This window comes from Talpa occidentalis, unplaced genomic scaffold (assembly GCF_014898055.3).
Source record: "Talpa occidentalis isolate TD23 unplaced genomic scaffold, MPIMG_talOcc4v2.1, whole genome shotgun sequence".
Lineage (NCBI taxonomy): Eukaryota > Metazoa > Chordata > Mammalia > Eulipotyphla > Talpidae > Talpa > Talpa occidentalis.
In genome coordinates, this window is record NW_026555331.1 from 13,145,764 (window position 1) to 13,172,416 (window position 26,653).

The window sequence follows — 26,653 nt, forward strand, 5'->3', positions numbered from 1 at the left end:
TTTGCACACTGCTGTCAGAACAAGTAAGTGTCTTTATCACTGAGTGCAAAAGGAACAGGGCCTTTCAGAAGAAAAATGAGAAGAAAATTCAAGCAAAGGTGATTTTGGAAAGTCCGGCAGATAAAATTTTCATGTTCTGTTGATCTGATTGTATGAGAAACATTTTCAAGAGCTTTTATATAAAGGTTTCTTTTTTTTAATCAAGATCTAGAAAAACACAGGTCTTTCAAATCAACTCTTTGCCAATAAAAAAAAAAAATAGTACTTTGGTGTAAAGTGCATTAGAATGCCTGAAAGTCTCTGGCTCTGCCACCCACCATCTAGGTGTCCTGGGAGGTCAAACCCCTTATGCTATGGTCTTGGCTTTGCTCCTTCTCCAACCTGAAATATAAAGGAATGAGAAGAGGATGGAGGATACACCCTGTATCTCAGATGCCCATTCTAGCGTTAAATGCTTACACTTCCAATCATTGAAATTTTACCTAGAGAAGAATCAGATTATATCAAAAACCAACAAAGGTTTTCATGAATATTTAGGCAGTAAACTCAACTCCTCAAACCAGTTTCAGGGCAGACTCGTTGCCTTCAAGAGTCAACCTATTTGCAAATCAAACTTGCACAACATCCTAATTTATGTTACAGAAATAAATGGCCATTAGTAACATAGCAAATAAAATTTGGATTTCAAGTGATGAAAACATGTTTCACTATGACCAATATTAAGTATAAATTGAGCAATAGAAATGGTTACCCAAGTAGAGCAGGTAGGTGTAATGTGGTGATTACTAAGATTTTGAAAACTGTATTCAGGAAACCTTGCAATCAGAGCATTCTTTTCCAAGAGTCAATGGCCCACAAGGGAGAACTGTGTTCAGACCTGTCATACACTTGGGGGCGGGCAGGTCCGAGGAAGCAACAATAACAGATATGAAATCAATGGCTGGAATATGTTTTCCCAGTGAGATGAAACCAACTTCTTACTTGTGATGGACACTTAACCTACTTTCAGAGCAAAGTGTCTTGCCTATTCTTTTTATACTTTAAGATTATGAAAATCTCTTATCTTTGACCTTTGATGCAGACTAACCCCACTTTCCAAATTATAAGTATTTTTGAAAAGACTTCTACCAATTAGTTGCAATTCATATAGACTTATATGAAGCCCGTCAGTTGCTGAAAGGGAAAAGATCAGACCCCAGGGAAGCAGCTGACTGTAGAAAGCCAAGTCACAGTGTTGGCTGGGGGGAGAGGCCCCCACAGCTTCCGGATATCTTGCTGGTGTAGACTTTCTATGTTGCCAACTGGACCATCAGGTTAAAAATGTAAAAAAGCACGCCCTGGAGTCACTCTTTTTCTTGGCACTATTCTCTGAAGACACACCTACCTGAAAGTGCAAACTACTATCACACAGACTAACACGTGGCCTTGCAAAGCATTTTCAAACAAGGAACCTACTTCCCCAAAGAGCTAGTAGGATGCAGCAAATAACTAATTTCACACATTGTGGACAGTAAAATGCCACCCAGGGCAAATGAAACCAAGATCATGGCCATGTGCATTCCCTGTGCCCACTTTTCCTGTTCCTACTCCACAGCAACAAGATCACCAGCAACCCCATCCCGTCCCTCAATCCATTCGGACCCCCATTGTTCTTTCACAGCTTCTGACTCTGCACATGACCAGCGCCCCCACTTTCCTTCCCTACCTCCCGACTTCTGATTGAGGCGGTTGGCCATGGGGCCAGAGAAAGGGAGCAGAGGCAGAAGGAGGTGAATACCGTCTCCCTGCTGGGAGGCAGGGAGTCCTTGGGAGTCCTTACTGTTGTAAGGACTAATTTCATTTAATTGGGTAACTGGTTATTTAATGTATGCAGCACACAACGAAGCACTCAACAACAGGCCTTCTCTCTCATCCCCTTCCCTGGGATTCCAGGATACTGGATGCGTTTGCTTTTCTCTTCTGCTTCAACCTGGTCTTTCCTAACTTCTTTAAAACCCTCTCAATGATTCATTCTTAATGCACTGGGGGCCTGCCAGGCTTAACTTTCCCATCAGTCTCCCTCATTACAAGACCTCTGTGTGATAACAGGGCCTGTCCTGGTCCTGGCTGTGGACTTTTTTGCTATGTATTTTAGTACAGTGCCATATGCACAAAGGGCCATAAATGACGTCTTCTGAGGATCTCTCTCGCCCAGTGCCACGATATTATCTGATTAAATGACACATCAACCTACCTATTCACTTTGAACTTTCCCCTTTGGTCGAGCAATGCCTAGCTCTCAACCTTAAATACCCCCAATCAACGGTGACTCCTATTATAAACAACATCTGCTTATCTTTCTTCTGTGAGCCTTCCTCTTTGCATTCTCACTGGCTCACGTCACCATGGCAGTGAGCTGCCGAATAAGCACTCCTGGTCAGTTTCCACTCGTCCTTTCTCCATCATGATTCAGACTGCCGTGAAGGGCCGTGTTGGTTTAATTCCCCTCATCCTATGTAATATCCACTCCCGATGCCTCCATTTTGCTCCTTCGTTTATGGTAAAAATTAGAAATTTTTAGTGACCTCCTGCTGCCTGTATATAAGGTTCCTCCCAATATTCTCAGGAGGCCTCCCAGAAGGAGGGCTTAAACACTGCCTCCCTTGGCACCTCTGTGGCTGGAAGCAGTTACTCAACCTTCCTTAGAATTTTCTCACCTGCAAATGGTGGAGGATAAAAACATTTCAGGTAAAATGCTAATGATGGCATCTGGAGCATAACAGTAGTTCAAGAAATAGAGGCAAGATCTCCTTACCACCACCTACCCCGCCACCCTCTGTCCCAGCTGCTTCCCACATCCGGGTCTCTCCTCCATGCTCATTATCGTCCTTTTTGGTCAGTAATTCTGAGTATTTGACCTCTCTTTCAGGCTCCAACAAAAGCTTCCCTTGGCAGTACAAGACGTGCCCAAGAACCTCAACCACAGCTTCAAAACTTCTTTCTAGTTGCTTCAAGATAGCTCATCACCCTTTTTGGATTGATCTCTCTCCAACACACTCTGCTTACTGTCTCTGATGCCACATCCCAAGCTCTAAAGGCCTCATTTCAAGATGTCCTTGAAGTGCCAACTCCCAACTAGGGCCTTTCTTGATTAAATATAACACACTGTAACATTCCAACTCTTGAGAAAAAGAATTCTGCTTCAGCATGAGGAGGTGGGAAAACTCTGGTGGGGTCCGGCGACCTGCTCGACCATGAGTGCCATGTGGCCTGGGCTGAAGCGCCAGGCAGACTGAAGTCTCCAAGGCCCTTTGAGGTGGAAGATTAGAGTGTCTGAGCTCAGGGTGCCGGGAGCCTGCACCTCCCACCTATCCATGTTCTGATGCTTTATGAATAACCTTTAGTCGCCCTATCAGTGTTCTGTTGCCGTGGGAACAACCTTCAGGTCCCTCAGCCTCAGCACCCTTCTCAAGGGCAGAGACCATTATCTGGGTAACTCACTTAGCACAGCCCAGAGCTAGCGCTCCAGATAGCACTTCACGCCTGCATTTAGATGACAATCATCAAAGCCGCCAGTGAGGCACAGGCAGCTGCCACTCGATGACTCAGAGGGCTCTGCAAAATGGCTTAATTTAGCACCTTTCAGTTGTCTGGAGAACAGATTCTGCTCAAAGAACGAAGTGAACTGAACACCCTTTTAAACTAATTGAATCTCACAATGGCCCTTTAGGGTCAAGAGTTTTTATCTCTGTGATACAGAAGAGAAAGTACAGACAGAGAGCTTGGCTGGCTTCTCCTGAGCCAGCAGAGGACCCGGCCAGGGAGCAGCAGGAGCAACTCTGGATGGATTGGGAGGGAGAGCGCTTCCGGGCAGGCCTCTGCCATGAACCGTGTGTTGTCAGCTTGGAGGAGGCTTCCCGGCCTGATTTTCTTTCTTTCTCGGGACATGGAAACCACAAGGAAAACAATATTAGAAAGACGTCGAGATTCCCAGGTCCACGCATGGAGTCTCATTCTGTAGGTCTGGCATGGGGCCCGGGACACTTTATTTTCTGTACATGTCCCCCACACAGGGACAAAGGTCTTGGCAGCAGTAAATACCAATGATATTGGATTCACACTTCAGTGTTCCAAGTTCCAAAGCCCATTAGGTCATCCTCTCCTTGTCTCTCTGGAGGAGAACCCAAACTGGACCCTTTCCAAGCTTATTGCATGGAGCTGACCGCATGCATGAGAACCCAAAGAATTTTGAAATCAAAGGTTGGTTCATGAGACTCACAGGGTCAAGTAAAGAGGTAATCATGTCTTGACAGAAATCCAAGCTAAAGTGCAGCAACTCCTCCCTAAGCAAGCTTCTTGTGACCAAAATGGAATGCCGAAGGGGCCTCAGGCTTGCTTGGGCGACAGCAGAAGCTTCTTTTAAAAAGAAAACCTATAATAAAGCTGAATTTACTTGCCGAAGGTGCAGAGATTCAGAGAAAGTCTTATGAGCAAGGGAACTGCTGACCTCAGAATCCAGTTGTTTTGTGAGGTGAACGCTCTTACTGCCTGCAGGCTATGTGCACCAAGCCTCAGGCTAAGCATTTTACACACATCGCCCATTCTACTGACACAGTTTTGACTCATGCACTACTATTCATATTTAAGTAAAAGCCAGAGTACACAGAGCTAGCCAAAGTCGGGTATACCTGACTCCACAGATCAGCAAGGCTACAAGCAATACCTTAATATCTGATGCACTTCAGATCAAAATTTCTAGATTATTGAGCCCAAGATAGGAAGGCTCAGCCAACCGACCAACTTTCTAAAAATCTGTGAATTGGAGACAAAAATATCCCTTTCATAGATCTCTCTCAACTTTGCTTTATAAAGGGGAATATGGACAAACGAGGAGAAGATAATATATGTAACTTAGGAAATTTGAATCTAATTCCCTTTCTTGATAGTGGTTCGCTTGTCGTGGATGTGCCCTTGAGAGCTAGTTCTTGTATCTGGCTGTGGGTGCCCTATCAACACAGGGAGAATGACAGGAGCTAATGACATGCAGGGATGTTGTGAGAATTAAGTAGATTAAGTCCATGAAGTAGCTTGGATTTCCTCTGAGAAAGGTGCCAAACAAATGAAATATGGAACTACTATTTGTCCTGCAAAAGTTGTAGTTGATGGGAGCTTATAAGAAAGAGTCTGGAGACCAGACCCCCACTGTCCTCTAAATTTGCCAAATTTCACCCTTGCAAATAAATTTGTGATGCTGAGAAGTGTCCCCTGCTATCCCTGGCTACTTCACTGTTAACTGGGGTTTGAAATACAGTAAGCTTGTCCTCCAGCCCCCCAGGGGATTCGGGTTCTGAAACAGAGGCTTCTTACAACATGGGCTGATCTGGCAGGTAGTCACAGTGTGTTATTAGAAAATAGTCACAGAAACAGGTATGGAAAGAAGTTGGCTGTTTCCTGTGAAACAGTAAAGAAATAAATATGTATCTTTTAAACATCCACAAGGAGAAAATGTGGTGTTCAGCTTTGACCTGCCGAGTTTTCTCACCCTTTCCGAGGTTGTTCTCTCCCATCACCAGGCACCTGACATTTACACAGTGTTTTACAATCTTTTTTATTATCTAATGTCCACAAGCACCCTAGGAGGGAGGGGCCTGGGTACTGATAACCATTTTACAGGTGAGTAAAGAGCCACAGACGTCTAATGGCTTGTTCAAAGTGATGAGAAGCCTTTCTTCCTCAATATAATGACGGGACCACCTCTTTCAGGGCATGTGCACAGACACAAAAGCGTACTGCCTCGAGGGAACAGGGGCTTCTCTCTCAGTGGACCTGGTGTTATATTCAAATGGAAAGGAGCCCATGGCCATCTACCCAGATAGCGGGGAGCATGCAGGCTCAGGGCCCCTGATACCTGTGTCAGGAGGGCCGCCACTCATTCAGGCCTGAGACTCGCAGGCTTCCCATAGCCACGGTTCCTACTTGCTGGGGCTTGAAAGTCTGAAGGGTCACGTCCACTTTCTGCTTTCTTTAGCACCCAGCAGCCACTCAAGGCTGAAGCAACGAATGTCACAGGCGTGGAATTCAATCTAGAAGCCTCCAATGCAGGCTTATCATTTGGTGCATGAATTCCTCAGACCTTTATTTTTTACTTTTTTATAAAAGATTTATTTTATTTATTTACGCATATAGAAACTGCGGTATAGGTCAGAAGTGCGAGGGGTGAAAGATTCACCAGAGACAGAGTGGGGAGCAGAACAAGCAGATTGACTGAAATACACTGCTGAGTGGAGCAGCAGGCGAGACAAAAGAGGTGTGCTACACCATGTGGGTCAGCTCCCTGTCCGGGGATTGGGGCTTGAACCCAGGCCACAGTGGCTGGCGATAGCTGGATAGTGCTGAGACTCTAACCCCTGCGCCAGCAGGGAGGCCCGCCCCAGACCTTTAGAGCAGATGAGTGTTTCCTGAGGCTAGCCTTCCTCCCTGAGGTTTAAGGTGGTCAATAGGGCAGTGGGGCAGATCTTTTTCATGGGGGCTCAAAAAGCTCTTTCTGTTTTGCCCCAGCAAGAGAGCAGATTTTTTCCCATGCCTCCGAAAGCTACGTCATCAGCTCCCAGTGCCCTGACTTTGGGCTCTAACCCCTAACCTCCCTGATCCAAAGATCAAGAGCTGTAGATAGTGGTAGTTCTTTTAGAGGGGCCTGGGGAGAAGTGGGAATAAGAACCTCTCTTACTACTGCTATTGCCACCACACCTATCCCCGCCCCCATGTCACACACCAGTGCTCTAACTACCCGCTGGCCCTGCACTAGGCAAACCATTGGCCTGAAAAAGCCCAATTCAGTGAAGCAGGTTACACATAGTACACCCATTTTACAGATAGGAACCTGAGGTGCAGAGCATTAAACTCACCCACTTTCACAAAGCTAATAAGTCTGGCCCTTGGGCCACACTGGATACCACTCTCTACACCCTGATGTGGTCACAGGTAAAAAACAGCCTCCAGACTCTCCAAGTGTGTCCAGGGTGTTGGAACATGCCAGACAGGTGTGTTGCCAGAGAATCAGATCACCTGGCAAGGGGGTTGTCTATAATCAAAGGCAGATGTGGATTCCAAGGAGAGATCAACATAAACACCTAACCCTGAATGTCAACACAGCACAGTATTTGTTCAAAAGGAAATGTTCTTGTTAACTAAAAAGAAAGGAAACAGGATATCAAAACACAATGGCAATTCAAAGGTTTGGTGGTGGCTTTGAAGGAAGAGCCCAGATGAGGGGGCCAGCCCTGCGCACAGCTGAGGGCGCCTGCCCCCCAGGCCGAGGGGATCTGGGGCACAGCAGTAAGGTTGCCCCGGGGCTGTTAACACTTCCAAGAACAGCTTAAATCTTGTCTCACTGTCAGAAACCATTAAGAAAGGATGCCCTGCTGTGGACCAGGCTCAGGCTGGTCTTGCTGCACTTGAGACTAGGCTTCCACCAGCATGTTCTGAGTTCCGAAGCCCTCTTTGATGTTTCTGCAACTGGACTGAAGAGTGAGATTCTCAGAATCTACATTTGCAGCACTGAGCTGGGGTCAGGAGCTCTGACCCACTAAAGCAGTAACTAGATGTCTCCTCATCTGGGCTGGGCTGGGCTGACCTGGGACATTACTTCTGGCTACATTTATGACAGGACTCCCCTACCGCCCCTCAAAGGAAAACTAGAAAAAAGAAAAGCACCAGAAATTGGGAAACTGGTTGACTGTGATTAATGGAAAGGCTGATACTGTTTCTGACGAAACACTGTTGAAGGATAATCCTATCACTCATTCATGCCAGAAACCAAGCAGTAAGTTCAGATCTTGTGCAGCAGCCTCTGAATCACATGGAGGATTCTCAAGACCACATTGTGAAAAATCCCTGAGTCGGCCCCTCAAGGAAGACTACTCATCACCCACCTCTGGCCTGGCAGCTAATCAAGTTCCCAAACCAGCAGGCTCAGAGTGCAGCTTTTCTCCAGTGAAAAAGTGTCTTGAGATCCTCCATGTATGGCACAAACCCCGTGCAGGAGCTCCAGGGGTTCAGTCAATTACTCCTTCATAGCTCGCCATGTGCTTCTATAGACATTTCCTGAAGCTAACACGAAAGACATGGAAATTGATCCTGTAGTGGGGATGTTAGTTATTCTACTTAGCTCCAGCTCACCTTGTACCAATGCACGACTTATACATCATTTAGGAATCTCTTCTAAAGACAGACACAATGTGAAATGCACCTACGATCGGGTTCATAAAATGAAACTTGTGGGTATGCTTCTGACGGTCAAAGTCAACATCACAACTAAAAAAAAAATTACTGAAAGAACCTGTAAAAAAGACTCCAGTGAGGAGTTTATGGGTGATATCTACCTCTTAAAAGCAACTATCCAACCTGGAAAACTGGTTATTTCTTCAAAAGTCAGTCTCATTAAGCAAAGAGTTTTTAAACATGAATTTCCTTGTGCTATAACCACACCCATAATGATGACAGTTCTGGAATATGGCAATGTTTCATTGAGGAGGAGTTCTCCTATACAAGCTAATCTCAAAAAATCCAAAGGGAGTTCCCAAATGACCATTAATCCATCCAGAAGCACTTAGAGATACTGAAAACCTTTGTGAACCCATTCACGATAATCCCTATGATAATTAGTTACCTAATACGGTTCTGCCTTTAAGTCCTTCAACAATTATATACATTAATTGTGTGATTACTTAAACCATATTGCAGAAGTGGGGTCCTACAGGTCAAATGTTCAAGTTGCAATATTCCTAAAGAAATCTTACTCTCAGCATTTTTTATTTCCTTACATTCTATGTGCAAAGCTTGTATGGAAAATACTTCTATCTAACCTCCTTAAGTTCTGCACCTGCTCTCTTGCAATATGGCTGTAGCACTCACAAACTACTAGAAGTCTGTTTTTTAGCTCAATAAAGGGTCTTTTGAAAAATACTGCTTTCTTCAGTTCAATTAGGAAATAGGGCATAAATTATTTTAGGAAAAACCCATAAAATCAAGTTCTTAACCAAGAATAATCTTTAAAAGACCCCTAAAAAGATGACATTCTATAATGATTCAGAAGAATAAAAATCCTGGATTATATTTAAATTGTATTGCATCATTCAAATGAAAATTACATTCAATCAACAATTATATTTCAACTGATAGTGCTCAAATATTGCATTTCTCTTCTCTATAGTTTTTAAACCAGTCTTCTTTTTAAACACATTAAACAACTGTGCATGCATCTGGTTAAAAAAAAATTCAACAGGGCCTCCCCTGGTGGCACAAGCAGTTGAGCGCAGCGCTGTGAAACTGTCTGCAGCTTCTGTAGAGCTGGTTCGATCCCGGCCGGCCGGCCAGCGAGGATCCCACATGATGCAGCAGACCTCTCCTGTCTCGCCCGCTGCTCCCCTCAGCAGTGTATTTCATCAGTCTGCCTGTTCTGTTCCCCGCTCTGCCTCTGGTGAATCCTCTCACCCTCCTGTGCATCTGGCCTGTACCCTGGTTCTTGTATAAATAAATCAATCAATCTTAAAAAAAAATTCAACAGAAGTGAATAAAATGAGAAGTAAAAGCCTCTGTCCACAAACTCACAATCCCAATCCTCAGAAGTAACTACTGCTAGGTTTTATATACGCTTCAAGAAATCCCTTTCTCTCATACACAGTAGTATCTGTATGTATAAACAATATAAGCACACATACACAGTTAAACCTTTGAACTTCCACTTATAAGCAGATCTACTTGTAAGCATACATTAACTTTCGGCATCAATAAATCTAGTACAGGGTATAAATATATTTTCCCTTCCTTATGATTTTCTTCATAAAATTTTCTTTTCTCTAGCTTACTTACTGTAAAAACATAGTATATAGTACACATAACATACAAAATATTTTCTGTGTTTATGTTATTGGTAAGGCTTTTTGGTCAATAGCAGGCTACCAGTAGTTAAGTTGTTGGGGATCAAGTAATATGAAGATTTTTTTGACTGTAGAGGGGGTTGGTGACCCTAACCGCCATGTTGTTCAAGGATAAACTGCACATACACTCATAATGCATGTATTTGCATACTCATAGTATATACAAACACTCATACATATTACATATACACAGAGTATTTGTATACACAGAGTATTGTGTATATACAATATGTAAATAGGCCTATTTTTCATTCAAAAAGGAATTATGTCAAATAAGTTAATATATATTATTTGGCACCATGCTTTTTATACCTACTAATATATTTGGGGGAATCATTTCATATTGGCACATACACGTGTAGTTCATTTTTAAAAATAGTTGCTTAATGTTATTTTTATAGTCATCTAGAATTCATTTATTAGTGCTCTTATATTAACATATAGACAGCTTCCTGCCCCCTCTTTCAAAAAATATTTAATTTTTTTATGCATACAAGAACTAGGGTGTAGGCCAGAGGTCAGGGGGGTGAATGAATTTACTGGAGACAGAGTGGGGAGCAAAACTGGCAGATTCACTGAAATACACTGCTGAAGGGAGCAGCGGGCAAGACAGGAGAGGTCTGCTGTGCCATGTGGGTCAGTTCCCTGGCCTGGTATCGAACTCGTGCTGCAGTGGCTGGCAAAAGCTTCATACTACTTCATACTACAGGGGAGACTTTAACCCCTGTCCCACCAGAGAGGCCTCCTGCCCCCCTCTTTTACTGAGGCATAACTGACATAAATTGAACTGACATTTGAAGCATATACTTTGGAAAGTCTGATATACCTAAGCATCTACATCATCACTACAAACAAGGTAAGTGAACATAACATCAATCACCTCCCCAAATTTCCTTGCTCCCAGGGTAATTCCTCTCTCCCACACCTTCTTGATCCCCTTCCTCACCCCCAGTTAACAACTGATCTGTTTTCTGATGTTTTAACCAAAATAATGAATTTTATATATAAGGAGTGATACAGTATGCTCTCTGTCTAGTTCCTTGCTGTAGAAGTCAGTAATAATTTGCTCTGGCTTTTTTGCTGAGTATTACTTTCTATGACTTTATTTTTTTAATTTTTTTTTTAAAGTTTTTTTTTTTATAGAGGCATTTTTTTTTATTTATTTATTTGTTTGTTTGTTTTTGTTTATACATGCACTGGGTACAGTCAGAAGCGCGGGAGGGCGAGAGAATTCACCAGAGCCAGAGCGGGGAGCAGAGCAGGCAGAAGGACCGAAGTACACTGCTGAGGGGAGCAGCGGGCGGCAGGAGAGGTCTGCGCGCCATGTGGGACCCTCCTCCGGTGGCCGGGTAGCAGCTGGGGATCAAACCGGCGCCGCAGAGGCCGCGGGCAGCTTCGCAACCCAGCGCTCAACCGCTGTACCACCGGGGAGGCCCTACTTTCTATGACTTTAATATTACTTTCTATGGCTCTATCACAGAATGTTTATACATTCGTCACTTGAAGGACATTTGTGTTGTTTCCAGTTTTGAAGGATTTATAAATAACACTGTAATGAACAGTTGTGTAGTACAAGTCTTTGTGTGGGATACGCTTCCAGTGCTTTTAGTATAATACATAGGAACAGGATGGCCGGGGCATACACAGACTTATGTTTAACCTTTATTATCTTTTAATGTTTGGCTTTTTATTTTTTATTTTTTACTTTTGCTTCCTTTTATTTTACGTTGAACTTATTCCCTTGCCAAAAGTTTTTGTTTCTTCAGTTTCTTCTGGGATATCTTTTTCTTCTATGTTACCTCCTCTTCTGGTTTAGGAACAATCTGCTCTTTTTCAGTAAGGATCATCTCAATGTGGCAGGGGGAGCTCATGTATGGGTTAATCCGACCATGAGTTCTGTAAGTTCTGTGACGCATCTTAGGGGCTTTGTTCACCTGGATGTGCTCAATGACCAGAGAATCTACATCTAAACCCTTAAGTTCGGCATTACTCTCTGCATTTTTAAGCATGTGCAGTATTTGGCCTGGGCACACCTACCAATGCCACCATTGTAATGACGGAATGGCACACACTGCTTCTGTAGAGTGACATCCTTTAGATACTTGGTAGTTTTTCGGATATGAATACCCTTGATGGCCTGGGCAGTTTCACGAGTGTTCTTAAAATGAACACGGAGATTTGAACCCCTTGATTTGCATGACTTTGTAGGATTTTCTGGGTCAAGTGACTAGCGAACCATTTTCAGAGATCACTAAGGCCGCTTACGGGAAAAGGCTGTTTGGCTTTTTAAAAAAGATTTTACATTATTTATTTTTGCATAGATTAACAGGGGCATAGGCCAGAGGTACAGGAGGGGAAGAGGATTGACCAGAGACAGAGTGGGGAGCAGAGCAGGTGTATTCACTGAAACACACTGCTAAGGGCGAGATAGGAGAGGTCTGCTGCACCATGTGGGTCAGCTCCTTGGCTGGATATCCAGGATCAAATTCAGGCTATGGAGGTGATAGCCCTGAGACTTAAACCCCAAGCCACCAGGGAGGCCCTTTTAATGTTTGGCTTTTAAAAAACTGTTGAACTGCTTTCCAAAGTGGTTATAACATTTTTACATTATTACCAATGGAGTAAAAGAAGTTACTTCACATTCTTGCTAAAACCTGCTGTGATCATCTTTTTTGTTTTTTTCAATTTTAGTCATTCTACAGGTGTATAGTGGTATCTCATTCTACAGGTGATTAGGTATAGTATTTCTCTACCGACTAAGGAGGTTGAGTATCTTTATATGTGTTTATCACCTGTCTACTGTATTTGAGTGTCTGGTTACTTCAGTATATTCTGTTTAATATAATTTCAAAATCTTTTTTCTATTTGTATTGGATTACTTTTTTTTTAAAAGACTTATTTTATTTATTTATTCATGCATACAAGAGCTGGGGTGTAGGCCAGAGGTGCAGGGGGTGGGAGGTGAAAGGATTCACCAGAGAAAGATCTGGGAGCAGAACAGGCGATCTACTGAAACACACTGCTGAGGGGAGCAGCGGGCGAGACAGAAGTCTGCTGCGTCATGTGGGTCAGTTCCCTGGCTGGGGATCTAATTCGTGCTTCAGTAGCTGTGGATAGCTTCATAGTGCTGAGACTTAACTCCTTGCGCCATCAAGGAAGCCCTGGTTTGCTTTCTTATTAATGAATTTTGAAAGTTCTTTTTGGATACAAATCCTTCATTAGATTTGTGATCTGCAAGTAACATTTTCCTTGTATGTCACTTTTCTTCTCATTCTGCTAAAAATATCTTTTAAAGAGCAGAAAATCTTAATGATGAAGTCTAACTTCCTTTATGTGGTATCTAAGAAATGGTTGTCTGAACCAAAGTCAAGTTTCTCCTATGTTTTCCTTAGAACTTCTATGGTTTTAGGTTTCACGTTCAGATGCATGACTCATTTTAAGGTAATTTTTATACATGGAGTGGGAAATGAATCAAAATTTATTTTTAAAACATACAGATCTCTAATTCTTACAGTCTATTCATTGAAAAAGGCTATCCTTTCTCCACTGAATTGTTCTGTATGTCTGTGGTAAACAACAGAACTGCCTTTGCACAATTGTGGATAACTAACTGGCTGCCTATGTATGGGTTTATTTCTGGAATCTATTCTGTTCCATAAATCTGTTTAACCATGTCTTTCTTACTATACTGCCTTGATTACTATAGATTTATTAGTCTACTAGCTTTTTTTAATAGATTCAATTGGAATTTCTGCATATTACCTTCAAACAAAGACATTTTACTATTTTCTGACTATTTTATTGTTTTTTCTTGCCTTATTGCAATTGCTAGAATTCCCTAGAGTAGTGCTGAATAGAAGTGGTGAGAATAGATATCCTTTCTTATTTCCTCAGAAGACAAACTGTCAGCTTTTCACCATGAACTATGATGTAAGGTTTAGATTTTTCACAGGAACCCCACTATTAGTTTTAAAGACTACCTCTCCTCAGAGATAAAATTAGTTTTTAAAATTGAAAATTTTAAATTAAAATCAATATTGGATTTTACCAAATGCTTACTGTGCATCAATTGAGGTGATTATAATATGACTGTTCTTTTTTTTGGGGGGGGGTGTCTGTTAATATGGTAAATCACAGTGATCAATTTTCTTTTTTTTTTTTTTTTTTTTTTATTAAATTTTTTTTTTTTTTTTTTTTTTTTATAGAGGCATGTTTTTTTTTTTTATTTATTTATTTGTTTGTTTGTTCGTTCGTTTTGTTTATACATGCACTGGGTACAGTCAGAAGCGCGGGAGGGTGAGAGAATTCACCAGAGCCAGAGCGGGGAGCAGAGCAGGCAGAAGGACCGAAGTACACTGCTGAGGGGAGCAGCGGGCGGCAGGAGAGGTCTGCGCGCCATGTGGGACCCTCCTCCTGTGGCCGGGGAGCAGCCGGGGATCGAACCGGCGCCGCAGAGGTTGCCGGCAGCTTTGCAACCCAGCGCTCAACCGCTGCGCCACCGGGGAGGCCCGTGATCAATTTTCAAATGTCAAACAAACTTTGCAATCCTTAAAAAAAAACCCACTTGGTCATGATGTATTATTTATATATATAGGTATATTTTCCTTGTAGTTCTATCAGTTTTGTTGCATGAATTTTGAAGCTTTGTTATTAGGTCCATCAATATGTCATCTTGATGAACTGACCACTTCATTATTATAAAATGATCCTATTTATCCCTAGCAATAATAGTCTTTGCTCTAGAATCTATTTGCCTGATTAATACGTCACAGCTTTCTTTTGACTAATATTACCATGCACCTCATTCTTTTAGTATACTTGTGTCTTATGTAAGCTGGGTTCTTAGAAGTAGTATAAAATTGAATCTTGCTTTAATATCCAGTCCAATAATAATGTATTTTAACATCTATGCTTAGACCATCTACACTTAATGAATACTGACATTTTGGTTTCAACCTATCATCTTGCTATTTGTTTTCTTTTTGCCCCATCTGTTCTTTATTCTTTAGTTCCTCTTTTTTTTTTTTTTCTTTTGAGGGGTGGTGATGGTCTTTAACTTTTGGATTGCATATTTCTTATGATGGCATTTTATCTTCTTTGTAGGATTACTAGCTATAATCCTTTGTTGTGATAGTCCAGTGGTTACTTTAGACTATATTACATATCTTTAACTTATCAGACTGCCTTCTAGTGATATACAGCTTCCTGTATAAGAGAATCAAAACAGTATACTTCGGTTTCTTGATTCCATGTTATTGTCATATATTTTACTTCACCATATGATACAGAGATTATTGTTTCTGCTGTAAAAAAACAAAAGTGGTCACCTAAAGTGGTTGAAAGGAAAAATATATTCATGTATACCTATATAGTTATCATTTATGTTGTTTTTTATTTCTTTGTATAGATCCAAGTTTATATCTAATTATCATTTTCTTCTTGAAAAGTTTCTTCTAACATCTCTTGTAATGACCTGCTGGTGATGAATTATCTTACATTTTGTATTTCTAAAAATGTCTTGACTTCAACTTTTTTTTTTAAAGATTTTTTTCCCTTGGGTATAAAATGCTAGATTCAGGTGTTTGTTTTTTTTTTTCCCTATTTTTTTTTTTTTCTCTTAAAGATTTTGTTTCATTATTATCTGGTTGCATTATTCTTAACAAGAAATGTGCTATCAACTCTATCCTTGTTGTTCTGTGTATGTCTTTTCCCCTTCCAATTGCTTTTTAAGATTTTCCTCTTATTACCTGTTTTAAGTAGCTTAAGTACAATAGTCTTGGTATTGTTTTCTTCACATTTCCAGTGCTAGAGTTTGCTGGCTTTCTATCTATGGGTTTATCGTTTTCATCCAATTGGGAAAATTCTCACCCATTACTTCTTTAAATATCTTTGCATTTTACCCTTTACTTTCCTCTTTTGGGAACTTCAATGACACCTGTGTTTGACACCCCGCCCCCCAACTTGTTCCACAGTTTACTGGTGCCCTAGTCATTATTTAAAAGTCTGTTTTTGTCTGGATAACTTTCACTGATGTTAACCAGTTTATTCACCATTTCTTCAGTGATTAACTATACTGTTGTTAACCCCTTCCAGTGAGTTTTTTAAAAAAAAATCAGGGCCTTGCCTGGTGGCGCAGGCAGTTGAATGCAGCACTGTGAAGCTGTCTGCAGCCTCTGCAGCGCTGGTTCGATCCCGGCCAGCCAGCGAGGATCCCACATGGCGCGTTAGACCTCTCCTGCTTCATCTGCTGCTCCCCTCAGCAGTGCACTTTGTCAGTCTGCCTGTTCTGTTCCCCGCTCTGTCTCTGGTGAATCCTCTCCACCTCCCACATATCTGGCCTGTACCTCGGTTCTTGTATAAATAAATAAATTTAAAAAAAAAAATACCAGCCTCTAGCTGAACAATTGTTTTAATGCCCTTGCCTACTTACTTTTATATCTATGTCAATTATGGGTCAGTTTCAATGGGCTGAGTTTTTTACCCCTCATATGGGCTGTACTTTCCTGCTGCTACGCTTGCCTGATAATTTTTGATTGAATGCCAGGCATTGTGAGATGATGTTTATTTTTATCTTGTTATAAACATTCTTGAGTTTATTCTGGGATGCAGCTAAATTAATTAGAAAAGAAAGGATTGATTTCTTTGGACCTTGCTTTTAAGATTTCTTCAAGATGACCGGAGCTGAATTTAATCTAGGGTTAATCCATCTCTACTACTAAGGCAAATCTTTAACTAGTGTCCCTGAATTATGAAATATTTTTCCTTTCTGACTAGAGAGAACAGACACTATACCTCTGGGTGAATTCCAGCACTATTCTCTCTAATCTCTCCTTAGCCTCGGGTTGTTTCTTCGCATGCATGTGCTCATCTGTACTCAACTCAATCCTGAAAGGAGAGCTCCTTGGGTCTCCAGATTCCTGTCTTTGTCAGAGTTCTGCATCAGTCTAGTCATCACGGCTTGCCTCCTCTAATCCCTGGACATCTACAATCAGGGAGACCACAGGACTGATGTTCTATAGCTTTGGACTATTGCCTGGAGATTTTCTCCAGGCAGAAAGCTAAAGAAATCATGGGGTTCACTTTGTTTCCTGTCTTCAAAGATCACTGCCTTCTGATGTGATGTCCCAGGTCTTGAGTGTTATTGTTTTATATATTTTGTCTATTTTTTCTTTTTGTTTGTTTTTTTAGGTAGGAGGTTAAATGTGACCCTGATCAGATGCTGAAGTCTTGCTTCTAGCTTTTGGTCTATTTAATAGATGTTGTAAGAAACATCACTGTACACATACCTTTGGTTCAACACAAGGCTCCATCTGTGGAAATTATTTAAGGTGTCATTATTAAAGAATAGGTGCATTTCAAATGTAGATGATTTTGCCAAACTGTCCTCCAAAAAGGCGCTCGATAACACTGATTACTATCAAGTATACACATCTTTACTACTTTTATAGGGCAAAAAATTATTTTATTTTCATTGCTTTTGTAATTTTAAACATCTTACATGCTTACAGGTAACTGGAATTGATTTTTTCCAGAATTGCCTATTTATGTCCCTGGAATTTTTAGAGAATTGATCGGTCATTTTCCTATTGATTTGGAAAAATTTGTGCTGGAAACTAACCCTCTAGCACATGAATTGTAATTTTCCCCATTACTTTAACAGTTTTTCTTTTGACATCACTGAGCGTATTTTTGCTTTTTGGACTTTTTTGCCATGGATAATTTTTAAATTTTTGTGTAGTCCAACAAATCTCTCTTTCCCTGTATGACTTCTGGATTTTGTGTGCTTTCTGCATGCGACAGCCACATGATAACAACTTGAGTTAACATACTAAATTCATAATTAATAAGTGAAATTGCCTAGTTTTTCCCCCCATAAATGGAAATTAGGTAACAGTGTTGCTATGCCGAGTTCATGTAATATAAGCTGATTAGGATCTCTGATGGGCAACTATCTTTGATTAACAAGACACAGAATATATAAATTATTACTTATACAGTTTGGCAGGGAAGAATTTCAAAGCATAGAGAAGAGTTATAAAAAGGGATCTTTAGGAACCACTGGCTTTAAATACTAGTCCCAGGAAGGACTCATCTTTAGAGTTTACTGGGAAAGCAGAGGATGATATGAAACTAAAACAAGTATTCTAAGACATATTGACTAGTCAAAGACAGTCCATAAAGCCAGTAACTTCTTTCTCCCCTTGATGACCAATAGACTTAATGTGTAATAAATATATTCAGAATAGGTTTTGTATTTTGTCATATACTTTCTTTATATTATTGCCAAACTGTTTTCTGTAAGTTCCATCTTCCTTATCTGCTTGAAAGTAGAGCATCAGGCCACATGCTTCTCATGATATTGAGCTGAAATATATGTTTGTTATATGGCTGAACTGAGTTGTGCTGAGTTTAAGTATGTATTCCTTCTTTTTTTTTTTTTTTTAAAGATTTATTTATTTAGGCATTCAAGAACTGGGATACAGACCAGAAGTGCAGGGGGATGAGAGTATTCACCAGAGACAGAGTGGGGAACAGAATAGGCAGACTGAGTGAAATACACTGCTGAGGGGAGCAGCGGGCCAGTCAGGAGAGGTCTGCTGCGCCATGTGGGTTGTTCCCTGGCCGGCTGGGGATGGACCTCGTGCTGTAGAGGCTGCGGACAACTTCACAGTGCTGTGCTTAACCCCTTGCACCACCAGGGAGGCCCTAAGTGTGTGCTCTTCTACATAGGAAAAATAGAAATAGAGATGACCTCAGGTTAAATCATTTGCTTGCTTGAGAATGGCAAATGCCATTTTTTGACAAGCATCAGGCTACTACACAAGTGAAGGCTATTTCACTGTTCATGCCAGGAAGCATGAATAGAAGACCCCTCCAAGCAAAATGTAAATACAAAAAAGGTCAAGCTTTCTCTTAGTGCAGTTGCTGTGAGTTAATCACCAGGGGACTTGACACTGCAAACTCTCCTACTCCGTAGGGGAAATGCACTATAACCGTCAGAGAGGGTCGATGATAACTGGAGATGAAGGAAGAAGACAGCTAACATTTACTGCTTATTATGCACCCAGCACTGACCTAATAAGCACCTTTCATGAAACAGCTCATTGATTCCTCAGAAGCCCATTACGAGGATGCTGTTATTCATATTTTATAGGTATGAAAACAGAGGTTCAGGGACATACAACACTACTTAAGTAACCCAAGATGCAGAGTGATTTGAGCACAGGTCCCTCTGACTCCAAGTCCAGCCCCGGACTATGCTGCAACACACCTCATTTCATCCTCAGATCAACCCAGATAGCAGCATTCCCTCATTGTTGACATGGAAGCCGAGCTCTGTGAAGGCACAGCCTGAGGCTCCTCTGGAGCTTTCTGACTCCAAAGCCTCATCTACTTTTTTGTAAAGTGGCATCTCACATTCCTTACTCCTCTACTCCACTTGGCCTTATCTTTCTACCTTGATAACTGTCCTTCCATCTGTTCCCAGCACACACACATTCACGAGAAGGGAAAGGGAGAAAAGAATCCAGTCACATGAGAAAAGGCAATGATAAAGGCACATGCTATGCACAGCCGTGCTTCTGGGTGGGTCCTGGCTCATGTGATTCTGTGCCTAGTGCTACCTTCCTCCTTGAAATTCTTCCACTTACTCCCTGGAAGTCTTCCTAGCAACCACCTCCCTCTCTTGAATTGACTATTATCACCCTACCCTTAGCACTCAGTCCCCCCCCCCGCCCCCCGTCACAGTGCTGCTCTCACTCTGCCCATTTCTCATTGACACGCTGGCATCTCATTTAATGGTGGTGTCACTGACAGCTGGCACTCCCCAGGTACAATGAATGGACTCAACAGCATGAATGAAAGTCTGTAGGTCCCTAAACAGCACTTAACTAAGTTATGTAGGATCCCCTGTTCAGAGGTGTGAAAAAAATAAGTGGTAGGAAACCAACCACCACCTGGGCAAGGTTATACTTTCAGGGGAGTAGCTGAGCACCCCCCCCCAAAAAAAAAAACAAGTCTCCTTGAAAGGAAATGGCAAACCTCAAAAAGCACATTACTGATTTATGGGATCTGTGCAAGCTTGAATGGCAGGGAGGACCTGGCTGCTGTTTGGATATTCGCTCAGGCATTAAAGACTTTGCTTCTAGATGCTAATTTCTGGTGAACAAATCATCTTCTACATCCTTCTAACTCAAATCTCTGCATGTTTGCTACTCTACTTGATGACCGGTCTTTGCAAAGCACATGCCAAACTTTTCCATTTTCCATTACTCTAAAGAACTATCCTGGAGACACTTAAGAGCCTGAAACTGCTCACTCAGGGCTGCCCAGGAGGTCTTAGCTGCTTGGAAGAAAAGAGCAGGAAAGCCACAGCAGCTTTCTGCCACAATTTGCAGGTAATGTTGGCAGACTGAACCTTGGGTCTATCATTTTGTTCTGCAAAACCAATTTCTCTTACCTGTTGAGAGAAGAAGGTAAAGGTGTGAGATTTTCCCCCTTGTTTGTCACCAGACTGAGCAGTGTCACCTTTTGGAATAAGGGGCATTGAGAAACTATTGGGGGGCATATGGAAAGTAGGGAACACAGATGCTGGGGGTGAGGGTGGATGGAGTCACAAGTTGAGGGCTTGCTGATTCAGTCTCTGTTTATGTGGGGGTTGACAACGAGAGGTGTAGCTGGCAAGCCCTGAGGTCCTGCTCTTTGCTATGAGTACAATCTATCTGTCATCAAATACAAATTTGGAGCTTGCAGCTGGTTCAGACTTGGCCTACTGGCACTTACTATTTCTTTAAAGTGTTTTTCACTTGCCATTTTTAGAACCGGGATAATTCTGAAACACAGTTGTAAGAAGAGGCTTTCATTAAACAAACTCACTGCCAAAATTTTTCTCCCTCTAATGGACTTTCAGCAAAGCTGCCCCTTCCTACCTTTCGGATCTTATCCCACCAGCCTCATGCTAAGCTCCAGCCACAACTACTTTCTCATTGTTTCTTGAACATCAATTCATTCCAGCCCCAGGGCCTTTGTACCTGCTGTTTCCTTTCCTTTACATTTGACCAAGTCCTCTCTGCGCTCTACTCCAGCTTGTTCCTCTGGTTCAGCTCAAAATTTACTCTCTTTGAGAGGTTTTCCCTGACCACTTTTTTCAGACAGGCTCCCCCATTTGTTATCACACCAGTCAGCTGCCCCATCCTGCTATAGCAGAACGCTTATTATATAACCCTTGTGTCTTGTGCCTAAAATAGATCTCTTGTCTTTGGCCTCATCCAGTATACTATTCTCTACTACCCCAGTTTGCCATACTTGTCGGGTAGCAGTGTGGATACAACACAGACTTAAACTTCAGAAGGCTTTCTAACAATGCCTTCAAACAAAAAAAAGGTTAACTTCAAGTAAATCAAGAAATAAAATGTAAAAAGCACTTTCCCAAGTAACTGAAATTTTATTTTAACATTTTAATTTCAGTTTAGCTCCTAAAGTAGAACAAATAGATCTTCTGAAAAGCATAGAACAGAGACATTAAAGTTCAGGAAATGATTGAAAGACTTTATTAGTATTTCTAACAGTTTTATTATTCCTTCTATGATTCTACTATCACCTTATTTTCAGGAAAAACAATCATCTCTTGATTCTCTTTCACCATTTAGATTCAAACATACGATTCCAAATTTCATAATTTCCAAGCAACACGTGAAATTCTTCAGATTTCTTTCAAAACAGCTAGGGGAAATCCCTGATGATTCCAGCTGACAATTCCTTAATTAGAAAAGACTATAAATGCTAATCAGAAAAGTTGTAATTTACAGGAAAGAAAGGGGAAATGCTGACATATTGCACAACACGCCACAAATAAAAGCATGGTTATGAACTGAATGGCACACTCATGCTGACAATCTTATCAAGAATTTCTAGTGACATCACAAGCCGTGTTGGAGCAAATAAACTGCTTCTATTGTCCCTGTTTCCGAGAGTCCAAGGTGAAAGTAAGATTCCCTTCTTTAGAGATTTTATGAGAAAAAGGAAATATCAAACAATCTGTGTCTGGTTTTTTTTTTTTTTTAGATTTCTACAAAGATTCTGGATATTAAATGAAATGGAACTGAGTTAAAGTAATTTCTACTTGGTATCTAATTCCATGCAGAATTGAGAAGAGTGCTTTTCTTCATGGCTCCTAAAATTTGATCTGTTTCTGCCTCTAGCTGTGGATGCACAGATCAAAGTTCCCAGCAGGTGGTCAGGGCCAATGTGCAATAGAGTCCTCAGAACCAAATCCTCCCCCAAGTTAGGAAGAGAAGACAGTTTGAAGATAGCAACTACCAGGATGTAACTTTGACCCCCAATTAATCTGGTAAAACCAATTAGGTTTCAGTTGTAGTGATTATGCAACATATTAAAAATGAGATCACCATTAGCACCAGGTTTCCCTGGCTTGTACTCTATATGAATTTATCAATGAACTATAGTCATTATTAATGCTTTATTATAAATGATTACAAACGCAAGACATTTCACAAACATATCTGGTTAGCCATTACATTGTAATTCCGCAATAGAGATGATGTATAAATTATAATACTCAGTAAATGAACTCAGTAAATGAACAACACAAGAAAAGCTCTGGAAAACTGAAATAGATCTCAGTGACTCAGTCCCAGAACCAGCCTTAACTTCCATCAGATGGGACCTTCAACTTTTACTCATTAGAATGATATTGGCAGGGAGACGAAGACATTCCTGAAGAATGAACGAGATACTGATAGGTATAGGGAAGACCAAGGGAAGGTACTTAATGTGACTGGGGATTTCAACGTCATTGTGGAAAACTTAGAAATAAAACTCTCTGTGATATGGGTCTCTATTTTGAAAACCATACTGAATATCCACATAAAAATTGATGACACATTTCCATTTAACTTAACGGCAACTGCTGGCAGTTACTGGGAATTCAGCCTATGCTAGGTACTGCTCCAAGAATTCTCCACACATTACTATCTCTTTCAATCCCCATGACAATTCTATAATGTTCCAATATCCATTTTAGAAATTAAAAAAATACTGAGGAGCAAAAAGGTTAAATAACTTGCCCCAAACCTCCCAGCTGGTGGGCTGGGAATGGAACTCACTTCTGTCCAACTTTGGTCTGAGTTATTAACAGAGGGTGAATCTCCTCTGTCTTGGCACTTGGGAGCAAGGCTCCCCAAGAAGCCTTCAGGGCCCTCGTAAAATGTCTCAAGTATTTTCTGATGCTTCATTCTACTGATTACATAAATGATTAGAGTTTCCCAGTAGAGAGATACCAAGTATTGTTTCTGTTTAATCATCCCGCATTCTCTGCAGGGTCTCTGTTTAAGTAGGGGGAGGTCCCACCTAACACAGCAGAAATTAAAAGGAAACTGGCTTCCAATCAAATGTGTTTTATTAGCTTTCTGAGATTCTCACAGCAGAGCTTTAACATTTCCTTCTTAAAAACCTTGTAACCACACACTGGTGCTCCTTGTTTTGACAGTCCAATCTTATTAGATCATGTTCTAGCTCAGTGTAGGCCTTGCTCAATACTCTGAAATTTCAGACCCTCCAAAGCTAGTAGAAACTTTTTTGAGTGAGGAGTCCACGACCTTGTGTGAAATCCGAGTCATGGGAATTAGAGCAAATGAATAAAACACTTGAGCGGTAGTAAACTGACACAACGATACAAAGGAAGGAATGACGAATATTCACATAGGACTTGTAATCCAAAGCCTCCAAGATGTTTAATGTATTTTCGTAAACGGGTTGAACTTCTACACAGTAATAACTGTGCTTCCCACTTTCAGGGACTGCTGTGCACTGGCCTCATCCGATCAGATGCCAATTGCTCTCCAGTGGCTGGCAGGTGGTATAAGAAACACATTTCTTCCATCATCAGAATAAAGAAATGGTGCAAAGAAAGAAGAGGCTGGACTGTGGCAGATTTCACCAAGTGAGGTGATGGAGGTGGGGGGACTTGGCGAAAAGCTGCTGAGCTGGGGGAGAGGCTGGCCATGCAGCTCAAAAAGATATAAGCAAATGGTTTCCCAATAAGTCACTCAGATATTCTGCACACATCACCTCGCAGTGTGGCCCATGGCTGGGCTGTGGACGTGAAACAGGTATTTTATTTCCCTCTAGATCTCCGTGCTCCCTTCCCTAGATACAGCCTGTAACCTCAAATTTCTCTGTAGCCAAGAGCAGATGACTAAGGACAAGGCCAGAGGGGTCAACTTTGGATGGTTGTTTAGCCTGTATGACTGGTAGCAACCAGAACAGCCAAGACGCTACCATGAGAAAAAAGACCAAAGGAAACAGGCTGTCTCTCAGGACAGAATCAGGCGGGGATCATCAACCGTGTGATTTTTTTAAATAAATGACACAAAGAACGTTTTCATTTCCTTGGAATGTTTCATCTTAAATCAGAGCAAAGGCCCGAGACTCAGAATTTCGCCTCTTGTTCAATTTAGGTTGTGGGGTGTGATGAAAAGACTTGTCACTTCTAGGTAGGGATTATATCATAAAGAGCATGGCACCAGCTCTGGGAGGTGGAGAAGCCCCAGCACCCCCAAGACAGGTGAAGGAGATGAGCCAGGTGGGGGCCGTGGTAAAGAGGTGGCCCCCTGCCCGGGCAGGCTGAGCCACACAGCGGGTGGGGAGGCAGGGAGGCCCCGTACTGTCAGGTCCAGTGTAAAATAAGAAGTTGGAAACGCAGATTGTTAAGTGAAATTTCCCAATTTTTGTATGTTGCAACTAACTGATATATGTATATACAACTATGCGGGCCAAACCAAACACATCTGTGGGCCGGATCCAGCTCACGGACTCTGGTGCCTGACCTCAGAGGCCAGAATTAATAGTTTTTAACCCTTAAGCAGTTGGAAGGAAGCAAGATCTGACACATTCCCCCAGGGAGTAAATGACACTGCAGCTTGGTCAGAGGCCCTTTATAACTCTGCTGTGCGGGTTTTAGAAATGAGTCCGAGAAGCTGATGACTTTCTTCCAGTGACACTATCAAGTCTATGACTTGGCCGCTTCTTGGTGAAGGAGGTTGGTATCGGGAGAGCTCCTGGGCGGTAGAGCAAGGGTGACACGTGAGGAGGTGGTCGGGAGCCTCACAACAGGAGGCTGCCCCCAGACAGCTGCAGCTCAACTCGTCTATTAAAACTCTAGGCTGTGGTGTTGCTAGAGACCAGTGAGTGCAAGAAATGTGTCTACCAGGGTTTGCCAGGTGGCAGTTCAGAGTTCTGACAGGAAAGTTCAGCTAGGGGGAATGACATTCTCCTTCTGATCTGACAACAGACTGGTGGCTACCTATCTTCCTCATCCTGCACAAGGCACTGCTCACACTGTGTCTCTTCCTGCACTGCTCCCGGGAGATTTCTAAACACAACAGTTGCACATGTGTGTAAGAAAGGGGGCTTCTCTTTTATTTATTTTAGGATTTATTTTATTTATGCATACAAGAGTTGGGGCGTAGGCCAAAGGTGTGGTGGTGGGGGTTTGAAGGGAGGTGGGGTGAGAGGATACACCAGAGACAGAGTAGGGAGAACAGGCAGACTGACTGAAATACACTGCTGAGGGGAGCTGCGGGAGAGATAGGAGAGGTCTGCTGCGCCACGTGGGTCACCTCCTTGGCCAGGGATTGAACTCGTGCTGCAGTGGCTGCTGACAGCCTCATAGTGCTGAGACTTAACCCCTTGCGCCACCAGGGAGGCCCAAGAGGGCTTCCTTTTAAAGAAGAGAAAATTCCTTTCTCTGGCTAAGAGGCTTGACATTGACTACCCTCAATTCTACCAAGGACCAGAGCTCCTGGGTGTTAAAGAATAGGGAGAAGAAACAGGCTGATGAGCTCTTCCCTCCATGCTAATTAGTGAAAGGAGAGCCAACCTGTGATGGATTCACAACGGGCAGGGAAACCGCCAAGAGCGCCACCATCTTAACTTGCTGTTTTACCCACTTAGATCTAACCCTTACAGACTGCTCCCTGGAAGGGCTGTTCTAAGTGCTTTACATGTATCACATTATTTATCCCTCACATAACCCTAAGGATGCAGGCGCTCTTACTATCATCCCATTTGATAGACATGGAAACAGATGCACAGAGAGGTTAAATATGTTGCCCAAGATCATACAGTGATTGATGGGACAGGAATTCAAATATAGACGGTCTGGCTCCTGGTCTTTGACTCAACCCTCCTGCTCTATAATACCTCACAATGAAAACTGGACAGCAAGGTGAGATTGGGTCACTCACTGGACAATAGGAAAGTATGAGAATTTTCTGTTCTGAGGGTCAGTGGGAAAGAAATGTGCTATCTTCATATTTGAGGCAGAACTTTGAGCAAGTATACATCCAAGGGGGCAATCTAAGAAATTCTAGTGTGTACACTTGACTCAAATACTTGTTACAGTGGCGCTGCATCACAGCATTATACAGAGAGAGTCGAGCATGCTCCTTTTCAAGGGATAGAGACAGAATTCAGATTGGATAGTGGGGTCCCAGAAGGGCTGTGGGAGGGAGGCAGGCACCGGCTGTCTTCAGTGGGTCTAGCTCCCTGCATGCCTCTCTTACTGTGCAGGCCTTGTGTGCAATGCAAGTCTGCACTTAAAAGATAAGTTTTCTCCCATACAGCAAGGCCCCTCAAGGGAAGCCAACTACTTCATCTGGTGCTCAACTGAAAAAAAAAAAAAAAAAAAAAACCAGAGTTGCAACACTTGAGGAAAA

The 26,653-nt window shown here is 42.0% G+C and overlaps 1 protein-coding gene and 1 pseudogene across 2 annotated transcripts in view; both read right to left on the reverse strand.

Annotated features, from left to right (window-relative positions):
* NSMCE2 (NSE2 (MMS21) homolog, SMC5-SMC6 complex SUMO ligase) overlaps window positions 1-26,653 on the reverse strand; it is a 204,575-nt gene that overhangs the window by 23,378 nt on the left and 154,544 nt on the right. The window lies entirely within an intron of this gene.
* LOC119238100 (60S ribosomal protein L17-like) lies at window positions 11,612-12,171 on the reverse strand (annotated as a pseudogene).